Source organism: Tamandua tetradactyla, chromosome X (genome assembly GCF_023851605.1).
Source record: "Tamandua tetradactyla isolate mTamTet1 chromosome X, mTamTet1.pri, whole genome shotgun sequence".
In the NCBI taxonomy this organism is placed as follows: domain Eukaryota; kingdom Metazoa; phylum Chordata; class Mammalia; order Pilosa; family Myrmecophagidae; genus Tamandua; species Tamandua tetradactyla.
Window position 1 is genome coordinate 96274361 of NC_135353.1, and position 21200 is coordinate 96295560.

A 21200-nucleotide genomic window follows, 5' to 3' on the forward strand; every position below is an offset into this window, starting at 1 on the left:
GGAAGGGCACATGGTGAACACAGTGTCATCTAGCTTCCCCTCCAGCTCCCCAGGAGGTGTCTTCCTTCTTCATCTCCAAAGGTCACTGCCTGATGGACTCTCTGTTTCGTGTTTCTGTGGCATTTTGTCATCCTTCTCTGCTTTCTCTGAATCTCTCACCTTCTCCAAAATGTTTCCTCTTTTATAGGATTCCAGTAAACTAATCAAGACCTACCCAAGTGGATAGAGTCATGTCTCCATCTAATCAAGTTTAGTACCCACTCTTGATTGAGTCACATCCCCATGGAGATAATCTAATTAAAGTTTCCAGCATACAGTACTGAATAAGGATTAGAAGAAATGGATGCCTTTACAAAATGGGATTAGGATTAAAACATGGTTTTTCTAGGGTACATACATCCTTTCAAACCAGCACAAGGCCTCATCAGAAGTATCCTTAGAGTCCATATCTCAACCAACAGTCTCTTCAAAGCATTCTAGGCTTTCTTTATCAAGCTCCTCACAATTCTTCCAGAATCTTCCCCTTATCCATTTAAAAAGCTGTCTGAACACATTTGGTATTTGCAAACCACAGCACCCCATTTCTCTGGTATCAAAGTCTGTTTCAGTTTGCTAATGCTGCCATAATGCAATATACAGGCAATTGGCAGGCTTTTATAAAAAGGGTTTATTAAGTGACAAGTTTACAATTCTAATGGCATAGAAATGTCCAACTAAGGCATCCATAGAAAGATACCTTGACTCAATAAAGGTCAATCTTGGGGGTTTGTCTATCTTGGAAGGCATGGGGCTGGTGGCTGCTGGTCCTTTGGCTTCTGTTTCAAACAGCTTCCCTGGGGACATTTTATTTCTGCTCTCCAAATGTCTCTGGGTGTGAACTCAGGCTTTTTCCAAAATTGTTACTTCTTAAAGACTTCACCTTGAACAGGGGCAGATAAATCTCCATAGAAACCACCTAATCAAAGGCTCCCACCCACAATTGGGTGAGTCAGTGCTCCATAGAAATAAGAAGATCCCACCCAACAATATTGAATCAGGATTAAAGAATATGGCTTTTCTTGTATACACAACAGTTTCAAACTGGCACACAAGACTTTTCTTAATTTGTGATGGTAATTCCCTATACAAAAAGTTTTTTCCAAAGATGGGAAGAATAGATCAAATTTGGTTAAACACCTGTTTGATCCACCCTCTCTTTTTCATATTTAAAACTTTTTATTATGGAAAACTTCAAGCTTATACACAAGTAAACAGAATCCTATAATGTGACCTCATATACACATTACCTAACATCTACAGTTATCACGTCCCAGCCAATGTTGTCATATCAACTCCTGGCCAGACATACCATTTTACCTATAATTATTCCATCATGTAACTCTGAATTGTAAGGGCACTTTAAAAAATATAACTGCCATCATTGTCATAACACCTAAAATAATTAAAAACTGTTCCATAACATCAACAAATATCCTGTCAGTGTCCAATCTTCAAGTGTCTAATTGACTTATAAATGTCAGGAAGGTTTTTGTTTTGTTTTGTTTCTCAAAATTTATTTGAATCAGGATCTAAATAAAGTCCACAATTTTTCAGGTTCCTGCTCCTGAATGCTGTATACTGAAATAATGAGGAACTGGAATTGTGCTGGGAACCATTGACCTACAGGCTCTTCCTGAGAATTCTTGTTGTTCAACCTTGAACTACGTGAGTCATAATTAATTACCAGATTTGGAGATAAAGACACTTGGATACAGAGCTGTGAAATGACTAACTCAAGGTCATCTAGCTACTGAGGGGCTAGGCCAGGTTGGAAACTCATTCCAGGAGTCCAAAGTCATAATTGTGCTCTGTCAATGACATTCTGCCACCCTCCCTATCCTCCCTTCAAAAAGTGAGGGAGTTCATTTCCCTGTCCAGGCACCCCACCAAAAACAAAACAGAACAGAACAAAAGTGGGGGAGTGCTTTAGGAAGGGGGCAAGAGAGACCTTCCACACCCCCAAGCTAGTCCAGGTCACACCCAGGAACTGTCAAAAACCAATGCAATGGTCCACATTTTAAAACTTCAACTTCTGTGTGAGTCCAAAGGGAGAGATGTTTATTTGGTGCAACATTTATATTTTGAGTAGTGCATGATCTAATTTAACTTGCATGGTCAGTTTATTTGAACACCATAATTAAATGGAATCTTGAATAGGGCATGAAATCTTGTTGATTTGTCCTGGGGTTGATTTGTCCCCACCTGGGGAATTCCTAATATTCTGGTAAGCAGTGGGAACAACCAATTCAATAGACTGAGCTCTTGAACATAGGGTGTCCCTATGAAACACATTCCTGCAAAGGATAGGCTAAACCTACTTATAATTATGCCTAAGAGTCACCCCAGTGAAATTCTTTTGTTGCTCAGATGTGGTCTCTCTCTCTAAGCCAACTCAGCAGATGAACTCACCTATGTGGGACATGGCCTCCAGAAGTGTAAATCTCCCTGGCAACATGGGTCAGGACTCCTGGGATGAGCCAGAACCCAGAATCATGGGATTGAGAAATCTTTCCTGACCAAAAGAAGGAAGAGAGAAATGAGACAAAATAAAATCTCAGTGGCTGAGAGATTTCAAGCAGAGTTGAGAGGTTATCCTGGAGATTATTCTTATGCATTATATACATATTCGTTTTTAGTTTATGGTGCATTGAAATGACTAGAGGGAAGTACCTGAAACTGTTGAACTGTGTTCTAGTAGCCTTGATTCTTGAGGATGATTGTATAACTTTACAGCTTTTACAATGTGATCATGTGATAGTGAAAACATTGTGCCTAGTGTTCCTTTTATACAGGGTATGAGCAGATGAATAAAAAAATAAGGAAAAATAAATAAACAAACAATAGGGGGGATACAGGGTAAAAAACATGTAGATGGAAATACCAGTGGTCAATGAGAGGGAGGAATAAAGGGTATGGTACTATGAGTTTTTCTTTTTTCTTTTTATTTCTTTTTCTGGAGTGATGCAAATGTTCTAAAATTATGAATGACTATGCATGGTGATGATGCACAACTATATGATGATATTGTAAGCCATTGATTGTATACTGTGGATGGACAGTATGTATGTGAAGATTCTCAATGAAAATATTTCTTGGAAAAGCAAACCTGGAAAGAAAAAAAATGCAATCCCACCTCTTCTGAATCCTTGTCCCATTTTTCTCATCCAAGGTGTTTACCCTTGTGTGCATGTTCCTCAGTGTTCCCTCTCACCCAGAAGTTTGCTGAGGGCAGGGAATTTGGATCCTAAGTATTTGTGACCTGGCCCCCAGCTGAGCCTTACCCATAACCCTCTCAAAGATGGATTGTTAGAAATATCATGGAAGGAAATTGAGATGAATTTAGCATTCACAGTGATCATGTTTGAAATACCCTCTCAAAAGAAGAGGGATGGGCGAGAGAGCTGAATTCTTTCCCTTAGATTCACTGGGTGTAGTGACCTTCAAAAGGGAGTACTTCAGGATTTCCAGGCCAAGATGGTGGCTTAGTAATGTGCGTGTTTTAGTTTGTACTCCAGAACACCTACTAAATAACCAGAAACAGTACAGAACAGCTCCTGGCACCATGTCAGTGACCGAACACACACTGTACTCCAGTCTGGACAAGCTAGACCAGCTGTGGGCCCCCCCAGAACTGTGAGTTCCCCAAGCGTTGGTGCCCGGCACCCCTCCCACACAGGCTGCTTCCCAGAGGGGAAAGGAAAGAGACTCTACCAGCAACAGGGGCTGAGACCAACCAAACGCCAATTGTGGAATTAATTAACACATTCTGACTACTAAAAATAGGCCCCCAGGGCAGGTGAACCTGGTCAAAGTGGAGGTCGCTAATTTTTGCCCCGGTGCCAAGGGGGCAGGGCTGACAGAAAAAGAAAAAAAAAGGAAGCAGAGGTTTTTGTGGCTGTGTTTCTACAGAGGCTTGACTGCCTTTGGATACAGTGCCAGGGCTTCTCAGGCTGCCACTTCCCCAGGCATAGGCAGAAACAATCTCATTTGAGGGCTTGTCTGGAGCCTGTGCCTTCCACAGGGGAAGGGTGAAGCCCAAATCAGGTGGAATCCCTCCCTCAAGGAATTAAGACACCAGGGCTTGGTAATTTAAAGCCATTAAAACCAGCCTACAACCTCTCTTCTATCTCCACCATGCCCCCATCAGGGAGACTCTGCTGAAGTTAAAGGTATCACATCACCTTATGCTGGTGGGACCTGCAGGCAGACAAGCACCACATACTGGGTAGGATAAGAAAATCAGAGTCCAGAGACTTCACAGGAAAGTCTTTGAACCTGCTGGGTCTCGCCCTCAGGGAAAACCTACATAGGTGACTCTTTCTACCTGATAGGAGGCCAGTTTGGTCTGGAAAAATCCAGCTGGGGTCTATAATACCTACATAGATCCTCCTAAGGGTGGGGGGGGAAGGCACCATACAAGCAGGGCAAGAAACAAGAAAACAAGAACTGAAAAATTCTCCTCTGTTAAATAAAACCTAAGCTAGAGGTCCAGATAAAGCTAAACTGAATGTCAAAGAACAGATAGACAACAAATTCATCCAGCAAGAAAACCCTAGGTAAAATAAGTGAAAGCAATCTCCAGAATGAACTAATTAAGGTAATTAAATGCCTAGACGCCAGCAAAAAATAATAAATCACATTAGGAAAATTGAAGATATGGCCCAGTCAAAGGAACAAACCAACAATTCAAATGAGACACAGGAGCTGAAGCAATTAATTCAGAATATATGAACAGACATGGAAAACCTCATCAAAAACCAAATCAATGAATTGAGGAAGGATATAAAGAAGGCAAGGAATGAACAAAAACAAGAATTTGAAAGTCTGAAAAAACAAATCAAAGAACTTATGGGAATGAAAAGCACTGTAGAAGAGGTGAAAAAAACAATGGAAACCTACAATGGTAGATTTCGAGAGGCAGAACATAAGATTAGTGAACTGGAGGATGGAACATCTGAAATCTGACAAGAATAAGAAAATATAGGGAAAAATGGAAAAATATGAGCAGGGACTCAGGGAATAGAAAGACAATATGAAGCACATGAATATACGTGTTGTGGGTGTCCCAGAAGGAGAAGAAAAGGGAAAAGGAGGAGAAAAACTAATGGAGGAAATTATCACTGAAAATTTCCCAACTCTCGTGAAAGACTTAAAATTACAGATCCAAGAAGTGCAGCATGCCACAAACAGAATAGATCCAAATAGACGTACTCCAAGACATTTACTAATCAGAATGTCATAGGTCAAAGAGAAAGAGAGAATCTTGAAAGCAGCAAGAGAAAAACAATCCATCACATACAAGGGAAGCCCAATAAGACTATGTGTAGATTTCTCAGGAGAAACCATGGAGGCAAGAAGACAGTGGGATGATATATTTAAATTATTAAAAGAGGAAAACTGCCAACCAAGAATTCTATATCCAGCAAAATTATCTTTCAAAAATGAGGGAGAAATTAAAACATTTTCAGACAAAAAATCACTGAAAGAATTTGTGACCAAGAGACCAGCTCTGCAAAAAATACTAAAGGGAGCACTAGAGACAGATATGAAAAGACAGAAGAGAGAGGTGTGGAGAAAAGTGTAGAAAGGAAGACTATGAGTAAAGGTAAAAAGAAAGAAAATTAGATATGACATATAAAATCCAAAAGGCAAAATGGTAGAGGAAAGTATTACCTGTGCAGTAATAACACTAAATGTGAATGGATTAAACTCCCCAATCAAAGACATAGACTGGCAGAATGGATTGAAAAACAGGACCCATCTATATGCTGTCTCTACTCAAGAACATGAGGGCAAGGACAGAAATGGACATTTGCACACCAATGTTTATAGCAGCATTATTTACAATTACCAAGAGATGGAAACAGCCAAAATGTCCATTAACAGATAGGTGGCTTAACAAACTGTGGCATATACATATGATAGAGCTGTAAGACAGAATAAAGTTATGAAGTATGTAACAACATGGGTGGACCTTAAGGATGTTATGCTGAGCGAGATTAGACAAAAACAAAAGGACAAATACTGCATGGTCTCACTGATATGAACTGACATTAATGAATACACTTGGAATATGTCATTGGTAACAGAGATCACAGGGAGGTAGAAATAGGGTAAGATATTGGGTAATTGGAACTGAAGGGACACAGATTGTGCAAAAGGACTGAATATAAAAACCCAGAAATGGACAGCACAATACTACCTTACTGTAATACAATTATGTTAAAACAATGAATGAAGCTGAATGTGAAAATAATAGAGGGAGGAAGCCTGGGGGCACAAGTGAAGTCAGAAGGAAAGATAGACGATAAAGATTGAAATGGTATAATCTAGGAATGCCTAGAGTGTATAATGATAGTGACTAAATGTACAAATTAAAAAAATGTTTTTGCATGAGGAAGAACAAAGGAATGTCATTACTGCAGGGTGCTGAAAATAGATGGTAATTAATATTTTAAAATTTCAACTTATGTGTGAGACTAAAGCCAAAAGTATTCATTTGGTACAAAATTTTTATTTTGACTAATCTTATATCTAAGATTATTTATATTTTGTCTAATCTTTATATCTCCTAATATAACTTATGTAGATAGTTGATTGAACAACATAAGTACATGGAACCTTGGATAGGACATGAGATTTTGCTGGTTTGCCCAGAGTGATGCCCCGATGAATCCCAGAGTGATTTGATCAGTGAGTGGAAAAGTATTTGCAAAGTCCCCTTTGGGAAATGGTGGGAACAGGGGAAAATTCAACCTCCTCAAGTTGAATTCTTGATATTCTCGCAAGCAGTGTGGACAAATAAAGCTATAGGATGAGCCCCCAGTCTTGGGGTTTGTTCATATGAAATTTAACCCCACAAAGGATAGGTCAAGCCTACTTAAAATTAGGCCTAAGAGTCACCCCCAAGAGAACCTCTTTTGTTCCTCAGATGTGGCCTCTCTCTCCAGCCAACACAACAAGCAAACTCACCACCCTCCCTCTGTCTACGTGGGACATGACTCCCAGGGGTGTGGACCTTCCTGGCACTGTGGGATAGAGATCCTAGAATGAGCTGAAATTCAGCATCAAGGGATTGAGAAAAACCCTAGAATGAGCTGAGGCTCAGTATTAAGGGATTGAGAAAACCTTCCCGACCAAAAGGGGGAAGAGTGAAATGAGACAAAGTGTCAATGGCTGAGAGATTCCAAACAGAGTTGATAGGTTATCCTAGAGGTTATTCTTATGCATTAAATAGATATCACCTTGTTATTAAAGATGTAATGGAGAGGCTGGAGGGAACTGCCTGAAAATGTAGAGCTGTGTTCCAGTAGCCGTGTTTCTTGATGATGATTGTATAATGATATAGCTCTCACAATGTGACTGTGTGATTGTGAAAACTTTGTGTCTGATGCTCCTTTTATCTACCTTGTCAACAGACGAGTAGAACATATGCAATAAAAATAAATAATAGGGGGAACAATTGTTAAAATAAATTTAGTTTGAAATGCTAGTGATCAATGAAAGCGAGGGTAAGGGGTATGGTATGTATAATTTTTTTCTCTGTTTTCTGTTGTCTTTTTATTTCTTTTTCTGAATTGATTCGAATGTTCTAAGAAATGATCATGATGATGAATATGCAACTATGTGATGATATTGTGAATTACTGATTATATATATAGAACGGAATGAGCATATCTTAAGAATGTTTGTGTCTCTTTCTTGTTATATATTTTTGTAATTAATAAAAAGAAGAAAAAGGGAGTGCTTCAAATGGACAATTGGACCTATGCTTGCTGAGCAGTTTCTTAACAACAGTTCCTGTAATAGAGCCCAAAGGAAGATACCCCATATAGAGCTGTGTGTAACACTTATAATCTAATGCAATATTTTTAAGCTGTTGTCTTTAAAAATGTAAAATTTATGATACCAAACAAAAGCAGTGAGTTCTCTGTACAATGTGCATAACAGCTGATGCATAGCACCAGAGTTTCAAAGACAGAAAGAGGTTAATGCTATGTGTGAAGCAGGAGATCAGATGGCTTATCTACCCTAACGTCGATCTCCCAGAGTCTAAGAAGCTCAGGTTTTTTACGGATTCAAGCAAGGGAAGATGTAGATGTTACCACTACAATATCAAGTACAAACAAGTCTGAGATTAGGCTAGATTACTACTACAATAGTAACCATAAACAGGGCTGAGACTAGGTTAGAATAACCATTACAATAGTAAGTAAAAACAAGGGTGAGACTAGTTGAGTTTCAGTAACTTCAGGTATTAACTTCTGCCTATTCTACAGTATAGAAAGAAAAACATTCATACGATTCAGTAATCATAATCATTTATTAATTCTTAATTTCTCAGTTACTACTTATAGAAAAATTGCAAAAATAGTAGAAGGAATTCCCATATACTCTATGATATAATTATTATCATTATTATTATTGTTATTACTACTGCTAAACCATTTGAGAGTAAGTTGTAAATGTCATGACCCTTTATTCCTAAATATTTCATTGTGATATAAAGTTGGATTGCTTCTGGAGAGGTAAGACACATGAGCAAACAGTATAGTAGAAGAAGGAGGGCCTTACCACAACACCAGACCTGGAGGTGGCTCACAGCTTTTCTGGGGCCATAGAGTCAGTCCCAAAGGAGACAGACATTGAACTGTGGAGAAAAAGGAATCTCTAGGTCTCTTTAAGTTTCTCTTTCTTAGAATGACCTCTGTTCCTTGCAAGTTATTCTCTCCTGTTTCTTTATTTTGGCCTCTGTCTTTCATATTAAATATTTCCCTCAAATGTATGGCCATTGGTCATTATCTACTCATATTTAAGTTTTGCAGGAGAACGCTGACTGGAAGCTCTACACATGTGAGTGGGATTTAAATACTGGTTTACACTGTAGGGTGATCTGATTGCCCCATTTTTTTTTGGACAACTCCCAATGTCAGTATCTTTTAATCTTTCACCTGAGGTGGTCAGATTCCTCACAAGAGTCTTCCTATCTTTCCCCTGAATTTAGTGTGAGTAGCAACATTCTAGAGACTGGGATAAGGTGGATGTTAACATTGAGAGGTAAACTCTGCTGTAAATTAGTTATCCTGTTTAAGTATAGTACTTCTCACTTTAACTGTGCCTAAATTCCCAAGTTCAGAGACTTTTATTCCCTCCAAAGAAAAAATCTTCAATACACAGCCAGAATAGGAGAAGAAGAGTTTTATGGTTGTGCTATATGGGGTGGGGATATGTCATGGCAATGTACCTATCTGAATAAACCAAAAGAAGTTTTAAATTTAAAATAAAGTAAAATAAAAGAAGATACAACATGACTCTAGTTGGAATGATCAATACAATTTATCTGGAAAGCTTCCAATACAATCAATGCACTATAGCCAGGTCAAATACATTTAAAGGTGGAGAATATCAGTCTCCAAAGTCCATCAGCCTGAGAGCTGATGGACCTTTAATGAGTGATCTTGGGAGCCAGATCCAATATGCCATTTAGCAGAGGCTTCAAAGATGACAATGGAGGCACTGGTCACAGTGCTGCAGTGAGAGTGGCAGCAAGCTTCTTTGCAACACAGCACAATCATTGAATCCAGGAGTAATAGTGACTGATTATCAATCTGCCTCAACCTAATGCTCACCAAAGCAACATCAGCAGTGGTTTTTTATAAGTGCCATCTGGCTAGCATCAAGCTAGTCCATATAAGTTATTCACACAAATGTCTTGCTATCATTTAATACAGAACATATTTTTGTTATTTGTTTACATTCTATTTGTGAATAGCATGTTTACAATACTTTGTGGTGTTTATCAATTTGTTGACAATGTTTTTTGGAATTTGTTTTAGTTTGTAAACACTGTTGGAATGCAATATACCAGGCACAGAATGGCTTTTTAAAATGGGAATTTATTAAGTTGTAACTTTACAGTACTAAGGCCATGAAAATGTCCAAATTAAGGCAAGGCTATAAAAATGTCCAAACAAAGGCATCCAGGTAATGATACCTTAGTTCAAGAAGGTTGATGATGTTCATGGTTTCTCCCTCAACTAGAAAAGCACGTGGTGACATCTGCTAACTTTCTCTCCTGGCTTCTTGTTTCATAAGGATTCCCCAGGGACGTTTTCCTTTAGCATCTCCAAAGGTCTCTGGATGTGTGGGTTCTGTTGGTTCTGAAGCTTTTTCCAAAATGGTTCCCTCTTAAAGGGCTCCAATAGCAATGTCACCTTGAATGGGTGGGTTACATCTCCATGAAAACAATAAAAAAGATCTCACCCAGCAAATTTCTTTTTTTTTTAAAGACATATATCTATTTTATTTTACATATAACATTATTCTTCCATTGTTTCTCTTATAACTTAAAGTAATATTTTGGTTTCGGAAAATAAAAATCATGCTTGATTTTGACTTTTTAAAGAGGTATGCTGTTACGGTCATTAACCAGGGTGAGTGCATCCCATTTTCTCCCGGAAGCCTACAGTAAGTTAAACTTAATCAATTTCAAGTTTCACACTTGCAGATGCAGAATCACTGAGCCATGGGACTTAAAAAAGGATTTAAGCAGGTGTCCTATTACGCTAAAGTGCATTCACTAGTTAGAAGAACCAACTAGAGGCACTTTTCCCAAGGTTCAAATTGGAAAAATATATACTAGTAAAAGTATGTTTTTCATTTCAAGTTTTCAATAAATACTGGCTAGCTAATTGGCCAGTACCATGGTTCTTAAGGATCTTTTGTGGATATCGATTGTGATGGCTGACTCAGAGATCATCAGATAAGTTACATAACTACTACCATTTGGCAACTGACATGGCCCATTATATTTCAAAAAAAATTTAGAGCACTGGGCTATAAGCACTATGAAACTGGAGTCCAAAATAAAGTTTGCCCCAATATATCATTTACCAATCAAACCAGTATCCCACACTAACAAGAAAACCTTGAAACCCTTACATTACAAAAACTAAACAAAGATGTTTATTGGTTTTATGATGAACATTCCAAAACAATGTATAGAAAATATATGATTATTCAGAATTTATTCTAAACAACTTTTTAGTTCTATGGTTCTGAATCTTAGTTCTTTCATACCATCAGTCACCATTGAGGGAACTCAGGAAAAGCTCAAAAATATTTTTAAGTTAGTAAGACAGTTTCAGATTCCAACTAATATTCAAGACAGAAGGGCCAGCTATGCTGGAACTAAATGCCATCTCCTATTGAGTTCTTTCAGGATTCCATGGAGTCAGCTCCAAGACCCTGCTTTTGGGAATGGGGAGGAACAAGAGCAGCACAAATGATAGCCTGTGGTACATGAAACGCTTGCTAGATGACAAGGTGGCTACTGCCGTACACGATCTATGACAAGGACAGCATGAGGGCCTGTGACGTATTTGGTTGACTAAAGAAGGATTGAGGAAGAGTCAACAGGCTTTAAGGAAAATTTAGCATTCCCCTAGACTACTGCTTATCTCTGGCTAAAAATTAAGGATTAGATGATAAAATTTAAATAAAGATAGAAAACAGTTAAGGTCAAATATGCAAAGGTGAGCACATATTCAAAATAGTTTCTTTGGATTAAACTGTCATTGAGACAATATTTGGTTTGACTTTTAAAGAACATTAATGCCAATGTCCCTTTTTAAAATCACACTGCAAATGAAAGCTATCAACTACCATGGCATTTATTAGTTGTCAAGAAGCTTCACACTCAGTTTCATAATCAGGAAATAAAGCAGGATTTCAGTGTTGTTTTCTTATAAAATTAATGAATCTCTGAAAATATAAAGGATTTGTTTTCTAAAAATGCGAGCTTTGTCACATGATGTTCCAGAGATCTGGCCCCAAAAGTTTCTCAAGCTTTGCCATCCATGGTTTCTTTATTTGTAACTGAGACCCATCTGTTGTTTTCCATTTGAAGTTGGAAAGAGTTAGGACAATTAGTTTCTGCTGTACTCTTCAGTAATTTATAGCAAAGTGAGAGAAGCTGGACCAAGATAGCCATCATGGATCTTGTCTTTGCAATGCATTTGTCAACCTTTAAAGGCACTTTATTCTGCAAGGGAGTCTTAGTTATTGTCTGGAGCTGGTGGCATAGAGGAATTAGCTTGTTTATTTCCAGGAGAAGCATAAGCTTGTCATCATCTTTCAGCTGTTTTGAAAAAGCTTGTATACTTGAAGAAAGTTTTAAACCCTCTGCAGCAAAAACCTCTAGATGATGAATTAAATCCTGGGAAGTTTTCAGTGGCTCCTCTCCTCTAGTAAATAAATATAGAGAATAGGCCATACTGGACATGTTCCGTCCATATTGAACAATCTCATTCTCCTGATCTTCCCATTTCTCAATTTCGCAGTCTGCGTCGGAGGTGAGCAAACCCAGCTTCAGTCCAAGCTTGGCAATCTTGGCTTGCTCCTCAGAGTCAGGCTTCTCCGGCTTCAGTGATTTCAGGTTTGGGTTATTCTTCACTGGCTTTGGAAGTGAAAGGTAGCCGTACTTCTCTCCTCGTCTTCCTTCAAATACATCACTGATTTCTCTTAACAGTGTTGACATATCATTAATTTGAGATTCCCAAGCTTCACAAAATACATCTAGGTTTTCTTTAGCAATTTTACTAGATGGGTACAATGTCAATGTTTCGGCAGCAGAAATTATCTGTTGGCCAGTCACCTGAAATGTCTCCTCTGCATGTACACAGGTTATTTCCAGAGGTTCTGTTCCAGACACATGGCGCAACAATCGACAGGTCTCAACAAACTGTTCTTTCAGTTCAGAGAGTTTACAGGCATTTTCAGCCAAAGCTTCTAGATTTCCTTCTACTCCAGTAAGTTTTAATGCTTTTAAAGCCACATCATCAGCATGGTATTTTAATAGATCTACTGCCCGCTGTGTTGCTGTACTATGAAGTTCTTTCTTAAGTTCATTGAGGCTGTGACTGATTTTCAATATAGTGAGTTCCAGTTCTTCAGCAATGCTTTTTGTTTTCCTGCTTTGAGCCTGAATCCACGCAGAAATCAACTGTTGCAGTTCCATTCTCGCCTGCGTTGACAATGCCAGGATGCGTTCCCGGTGCTCATGGCTGGTGTAGGCAGAGTCAGTGAAGTCCTCTGTTCGCTCCAAGATGATTTCCAATGTCTTGGAAAGATCCTCTTTGGACTGAAAACAGAGATTCTCCCGAAGGCTTTCAATATTCATCTTGAATTCTTTAATCCCAGTAAAAATACTGATAGATGAAATGTCAGTCCCTCCATTTGGTTTACAGTCAGTCACAATTTCAATGACCTTATCCAATGCAACTTTCATGCGGTCAAATACTCCTTCTTTGTTTTTATGGGCTGATTCACAGTTGGGATGCCTGAGACAGGTCTTTGAAGCTGTGAGAAGCATCATTGTACACTTTTCGAGAACTGCCCTAGCTGCTGCCATTTTTGCCTTTTTCTTTTCATCCTTTAAATCATTTTGTCTATCTCCAGTTAGATGTGCAAATTCCACCATTTCATTTCCAAATTGACTGAATATTTGGACAAATTCTTGAAAGCTATTCACCTTCTCTAACCTTTCAATAGTTGCCAGAACCTTATTTCTCGATGTTATTATCTGCTTAATGACCACTCGGTCTGCCAGCAACAGCACCTTTGTCACTGAAGAAAGAAGTAATCTTGCAGCCTTTACAATCCCTGTCTTGTCTGTAAAAATTGTGATGCGGACATCAGATTCTGGATGATTCAAGTTGGTTACATCTGTAAGGGCTGCAATGGTTTCTCCTGCTTGCTTGGCTTCAATGCAGGCAATATTTATCTCTTCTTTCAAGTCCCAGTTTTCATTGGCTATAGCTTCCCCTACTTTAACAAATCTTCCAACTGCCAAACTGACGGCTTGTCCAACACGCTGAATTACTTGTAGAGTTTTATCAGACTTTTTGGTATTATCTTTATGATTAATAAGTGTGGTAATCTGAGAAACCAGCGGCAGCAGCGTCTGCTCCACCGAGCTAGTTTTGATCTCGAGTCCCGAGTCGAAGGCGAAGCCTGACGGGCCGGGAACGCGGAATGCTCCGGCTCGGCCAACGCCGGCGGGAGCGGAGGCGGCCATGGCCCTCCGCTTGTTGCACAGCCCCGACTCCGCGCCACCGCAGGCCCGCAGCCCGTAGCGCGCGCCAACCCGCCAGCAGCGGCGGCTGGCCCCAGCAAATTTCTTAATCTAATCGTATGTTGATGCTTAGAGCAGATCAAACATTCATACACAATTCAGCACTGTGAATTATACTCACAATGTTATACCACCATCACCTCTATCTGTTTCCAAACATGAAAATTCAACCTAGCTAAAAATTCTGCTCATAGTGTGCAACCACTCTCCATTTGCTAGTCTTATTCTATCTCTCGTAACCTCAGTTCTAAATTTTATGTCTATGAGTTCAACCATGTAAAGTATATGGAAGAACACGACAGAATAAGACATATTTTACAAAATATTACCCCTAGTAATATACTGCAGGTTATCAGAAGACACCAATTATTTCAACTCCTAGAATTTGGGAACCTAAGTACTTACAAATGATATTTGCCATAGTTGACCTTACAATAGTACCGTATATCTTATAATTTAATAAAAAATATTTTTAACTAGTGTGAGACCACCAATGTGCAGTAATACTTTCTAGAACCATATGGCTTACCATTTATGTATTTACCAGTCAAATAGATCTATAGAAGCAGGAAACCTTTGCAATTCGTATGGGGATTAGTAGGAAGATTGAAAGGAATTTTGACATGGCAGTACCAAAAAAAGCATATGGATGTAAAATTGGAAACTTTTAAAAGAACATAAAATTTTAATTCCCATGCCATGGCAGCTTTCTCACTCTTAGGACTTCAAGTTAAAAAAAAAATACATGGCATTGTGGATCACAGGAAAGAGCTAGAGGAATCATTGGACATTTAAAAACAGGTCAGACGAGTTTTAACACTCAAAATATTAAGAAAGCTATATAAAAATACAGATAGAAAACCAATGCAACACAGTGCAACTGAAGCCAAAAGTTACTTAAGAATTTTGCCCTTAACAGTCCAATGATTAAATGAAGCATTACTCATTGCAGATGATATTCCCTTTAGCTGGTTACAAATGCAATCAGTTGTGGATACAGCTGACATAATCATGATTTAAGCCCATGAAATGTCCTCATAGCAACAGACAGGCCAGTGCTTGCCTGACCAAACGACAGGGCACCACCACCTGGCTAAATCGACACATGAATCTGACCCTGACAGTCCACCCCTTTTCACCTTGGCAGCTGTATGCATCACCTTTAGCCATACTTAATCTCTAAATAGAAAACAACAACAGACACATTTCTTTCCATGCTGAACAAGATTCAATTGTCCCACATTCAACCGGAAGTGCATTAAATCTCCACATAATAGGGTGCAATTCCTTGGGTAATATTCACTCTTATATTGAAATCTTACAACTTAAATACTATAAGATGAACAAATAGGCATTAGAGTCTTCATTTCTGTAATAGATCATGTGGTCACAGTTCATATTTATCACTACCTTCTGCCACTATCCATTCTATGATCCCTTTACCCTCAGCAAGCACTTCAGATGGCCATGGTTCTTTGCCTGGTGCAGTGATGCAAACCTTCATTTCTGAAGCTTCAGACCCATTGGTAGACATGCTTGGATTGGGTTGTGGCAGTTTTCCATTTATTTTGAACACAGGATATGGCAGTACTAAAAGACAACCTAGGGGTCTCCAATATTCCAAGAAAACTCCTCTTTACCTCCATTGTGTAGTTGCAGCCCTATTTCCCCCTGATAGTCAGGGTCAATCACCCAGCCAGTAAAGTAATCGCCTTCTTGGCTTGTTGACCCAGGAGCATGAGTAGCCCAAAGTGACCAAATTGCAGTCTTAGATTCCAGTTCAATAGAATCATTTTTTCTCCTGGAGGAAGCTCTCCCCTTTCTGAACTAAAACCTGTAGACCAGCAAAGCTCAAGGTCACAGGGACAGGAAGGAAAAATTTTCCTAGTGGATCACTAGGGGTAATAGTGAGTGGTGCCATTCCCATTTCCACCCCTTGGTTCCTGGACCCATGGATCTTGGCTATGGGAAAAACAGCACCAAGCACTGCAAACTGATTCAGAGAATATACCACCTCTTGCAGAACATCAGCCCAGCCCTGCAAGGTATTGCCACCAAATTGGCACCATAATTGAGTTTTTGTCACTTCACTGTTCTATCAATCCAGCTGCCTCTGGATGATAGGGAACATGGTAAGATCAAAGAATTCCATGATCCCATGATCATGTACCCATTTCTGCACTTCATTTGCTTTGAAGTGGGATCCTTGATCAGAAGCAATGCTGTGGAATATCATGACGATAATTAAGGCATTTTGTAAGTTCATGGGTGATAGTTTTGACAAAAGCATTGCATGCAGGGAAAGAAAACCCATATTCAGAGTATATGTATATTCCAGTTAGAAAAAATCACTGCCCCTTCCATGATGGGAGTGGTACAGTGTAATCAACCTGCCATCATTTAGCCTGCTGATCACATCATGTGCCATATCGGGGGCTGAGTGTGGGTCTCTGCTGCTGGCAGATTGGGCATTCAGCAGTGACTATATCCAGGTCAGCCTTGGTTAGTGTAAGTCCATGTTACAGAGCCCATGCATAACCTCCATCCCTACCACCATGACCACTTTGCTCATGAGCCCATTGGGCAATGACAGGAGTTGCTGGGGGAAAAGGCTGACTGGTATCCACAGAATGGGTCATCTTATCCACTTGATTATTGAAATCTTCCTCTGCTGAAGTCACCCTCTGGTGTGCATTCATGGGACACAGATATCTTCATGTTTTAAGCCCACTTGGAAAGGTCTACCCACATAACCACTTCCCCAGACCTCTTTGTCACCAATTTTCCAATCAGGACTTTTCCAAGTCACTGACCATACAGCCAAACCATCAGCAACAGCCCATGAGTCAGTATGCAAATGCACCTCTAGCCAGTTCTCCTTCCAAGCAAAATGAACAACCAAGTGTATTGCTCAAAGTTCTGCCCACTAGGAGGATTTCCCCTCACCACTGTCCTTCAGGAACACCCCAGAAAGGTGTTATAATGCTGGAGCGGTCCACTTTCTGGTGGTACCTGTTATCGTGCAGAACCATCTGTAAACCAGGCCTGAGTTTTCTCTTCCTCTGTCAATTCACTGTAAGGAACTCCCCAAGAGGCCATAGCTGTGGTCTAGGAAAGAGAAGGTAATGTGGCAGGAGTGGAGACCATGGGCATTTGGGCCACTTCCTCATGTAACTTGTGCCTTCAGGGCCTGCTCTGGCTCTATTTCATATATACTATTCATATTTTACAATAGAGTGCTGCTGTGCTCGCCCAACTTTATGGCTTGGTGAGTCAGACAACACCCAGCTCATGATAGGCAACTCAGGTCTCATGGTAATGTGGTGGCCCTTGGTTAAGCATTCAATCTCTACTAAGGCCTAGTAGCAGGCCAAAAGCTGTTTCTCAAAAGTAGAGCAGTTATTTGCAGCAGATGGTAAGATTTTGCTCCAAAATCCTATCAGTCTGCATGTGATTCTCCTATAGGGGCCTGCCAAAAGCTCCAAATAGCATCTCTATTTGCCACTGACACTTCCAGCACCATTGGATTTTCTGGATTATATGGTCCAAGGGACAGAGCACCTTATTTTCAGCAGCCTGCACATGTTGTAGAGCCTCCTCATGTTCAGGTCCCCACTCAAAATTAGCTGCTTTTCTGGTCATTCCATAAGTGGGCCTGAGTAGCACACCAAAATGAGGAATATATTGTTGCCAAAATTCAAAGGGCCCAACTAGGTATTGTGCCTCTATTTTGGTCTCAGGCAGGGCCAGATACAGCAACTTATCCTTCAGCTTCGAAAGGATATCTCAAATGCCCCACACCACTGGACACCTAGAAATTTCACTGAGGAAGAAAGCCCCTGTAATTTTGTTAGATTTATCTCCCAACCTCTGAAATGCAAATGCCTTACCAATAAGTCTAGAGCAGTTGCTACTTCTTGTTCATTAGTTCCAATCAACACAATATCATCAACATAATGGACCGGTGTGATGTCCTGTGGGAGGGGGAAATGATCAAGGTCCCTGCGGACAAGATTATGACATAGGGTTGGAGAGTTGATATATCCCTGAGGTAGGTCAGTGGAAGTATATTGCTGACCTTGTCAGCTGAAAGCAAACTGTTTCTGGTGGTCCTTACAAACAGCTATTGAGAAAAACGCATTTGCCAGATCAATGGCTGCATATCAGCCACCAGGGGATATATTGATTTGCTCAAGCAATGATACCACATCAGGAACAGCAGCACTGATTGGAGTTACCACCTGATTGAGCTTATGATAGTCAATTGTCATTCTCCAAGACCCATTTGTTTTCCACACAGGTCAAATAGGAGAGTTGAATGGGAATTTGTTTGGAATCATCACCCTTGCATCCTTCAAGTCCTTAAGAGTGGCAGTAATCTGTGCAATTACTCCATGAATCTGGTGTTGCTTCTGATTTGTATTTTGATAGGTAGGGGCAGTTCTAGTGGCTGCCACTTGGCGTTTCCTACTATAATAGCCCTCACTCCACAAGTTAGAGAGCCAATGTGGAGATTCTGACAGTTGCTCAGTATGTCTATCCCAATTATGCATTTTGAAACTGGGGAAATAACTACAGAAAGGGTCCAGGGACCCAGTGAACCCACTGTGAGACAGACCTGAGCTAAAACTCCATCAATCACTGGACCTCCAAAAACCTCCAGTCTTACTACTGGACCAGAATGACATTTTGAGTCCCCTGAAATTAATGTCACTTCTAAACCAGTGTTTAATAATCCCCAAAATATCTGATCATTTCCTTTTCCCCAATGTACAGTTACCCTGGTAAAAGGACATTGGGCTTGGGGAAGGCTTGGAGGAAGATTAACAGTATAAAATTGTGTCAGTGTACAGGTTCCTACCCACAGTAACCTGGCCTCCCCCTCATTCAATTGGCTCTATGTCTCGTAAACTGTCTCAAGTCTGGAAATTAAGAGGCAGTGACTCTCTGTTTTTGTTCTTTCTTTTAAGATTTTTTTTTTTGCTTGGCAGGCACCAGGAATCGAACCCAGATCTCTGGCATGGCAGGTGAGAACTCTGCCACTGTGCCACCATTGCCCGCCCGACACTCTATTTTTGTAATTCAAGTTAGACTTCTGCTCACTTGACCTAGAACTCTTTTGCTTATACAGTCCAAACAAGAATTTAGTAAATTGCCCATCTATTGTACTTCTAGGTACCCCATGATCTACTAGCCAATGCCACAAGTCTCTGTGAGTCAGATTATATTGACTCCTGCTTTGAGTCTGCTGTCTATTATGATAGCCATGTCCACCTTGTCTTTCATGATTAAGTTCTTCCACCTGGCTTCTGCCAACTTGGGATCTGATCACCCAACTGTGTTTAAGGATTCCAGCTCAATGACAGCAGTTCCCACAGCAATATCTGACTGACAGAGAAGGGCAACTATAGAGCTCTTCAGTGATGATGGCACTAGTCTCACAAATTTATTTCTGATAATTTTCCTGATAAAAGGTGCATCCTCTGGACATATCTGGGGTATATGAGCAGGCTCTCTGATAAATCCACTCTAACATTCCAATCTACCTAAGCCATTGGATTCCCTCATCTACATTATACTGGGGCAGTTCTGGCATTTCAACCTCAAGTAATGTTGGCCACCTTTTAATCCATGTTTCAGCCAGCCATACAAACAAACTGTTAATGCCTTTTTTAACCCTTGAGCTATAACATTGAATGCAGAATCTCTGCTTAGTGGACCCATATCAATAATTCAGCCTGATTCAGTTTTATATTCCTCCCACCATTATCCCACACCCTTAAAATCCATTGCCACATATATTCCCCTGATTTCTGTCTATTTAAATTGGAAGACTCATGCAGTTGTTTTAAGATATAACACACCTCCTCATGGGTGACAGTTTGCACCTCACATTTTGGGGCCTGTTGGGACTTTAATCTAGTTATAGGTCTGGAAGAAATGATGGGTGATGGGGGTGGGTCATGAAAAGAATTAGAGGTATCTTCCAAGCCATTTGCTTCAGGACATTTATTTGCAGTTTCATCTGGAGAAACGTAATCACTCTAGCACTAATCTGTTCAGGTTTAGAGTTATGTATAAAAGACTCAGCATGACCTAAAGTTTCAGCCTCTCCACCAATATCATTATCAACCCATATGTCACCATCCCATTTTTCAGGGTCCCACTTTTTTCCAATCAGTGCCCTCATTTTAATGTCAGACAACATGCAAGATTGAGATTTCAGCTTACATTGTAAAGTTGCTACTCTAACAATGAGATTCTGAGTCTGATTTTTGGAGATCTCAAGTCTGCGACTATAGGAAATAAGATTTTCCTTCAAGACACTTATAGAAATATTTACATCTGTTGTACAGTATGTAAGCTTCTCATTTGAAGCCTTCAGATCATCCCTTTCCCTCATTAATGTATACTGCATATCTAATAACAACCAGCCAACATCTCTATACCTCCAATTTCCACAAAATTCCTTAAAGGTGTCAAAGGCATTATCCCCCAGAGCCTGGCTTCATACAAGCAAAGCATTAGAAGAATCCAATGGTGATATTTTGACTATCTCTTTTGCCAACTCACCCCACGGATTGACAGTGTCATTCTGAGTATGTGTAACAGAGTTCTTAATGCCTTTGAGTCCAGTAAGAGTAGAAAACCAATCATATTTTTAAGATTCTGTTTCCTAAGAACCACTCCTGGTACCAAGCTGTATCAGCTAGGATTCTCTAGAGAAACAGAAACAGCAGGAGATATCTGTAGATATAAAATTTATAAAAGTGTCTCACATAACTGTCAGAATGTATAGTCCTAGGTCTGTAGGGCAGGCTGCAAATGGTGATTCCGATGAAGGTCCGCAATGAACTCTCAGGAGAGGCTGGCTGGGCAGCCATGGGGATGGAACAGTCCAAATCCATAGGGCAGGCTGTGAAGCTGATGACTCCAATGAAGAGTCTGTACAAAGTCCACAGGAAAGCCTCACTGGCTGAACCAGGAAGAGTAACTGTCTCTTCTGAATCCTCCTTAAAAGCTTTCC

At 40.0% G+C, this 21200-nt stretch overlaps 1 pseudogene; it reads right to left on the reverse strand.

Moving 5' to 3' along the window:
* Positions 1-10361: 10361 nt before the first annotated feature.
* Positions 10362-14116, reverse strand: LOC143672171 (alpha-catulin pseudogene; annotated as a pseudogene).
* Positions 14117-21200: the final 7084 nt, after the last annotated feature.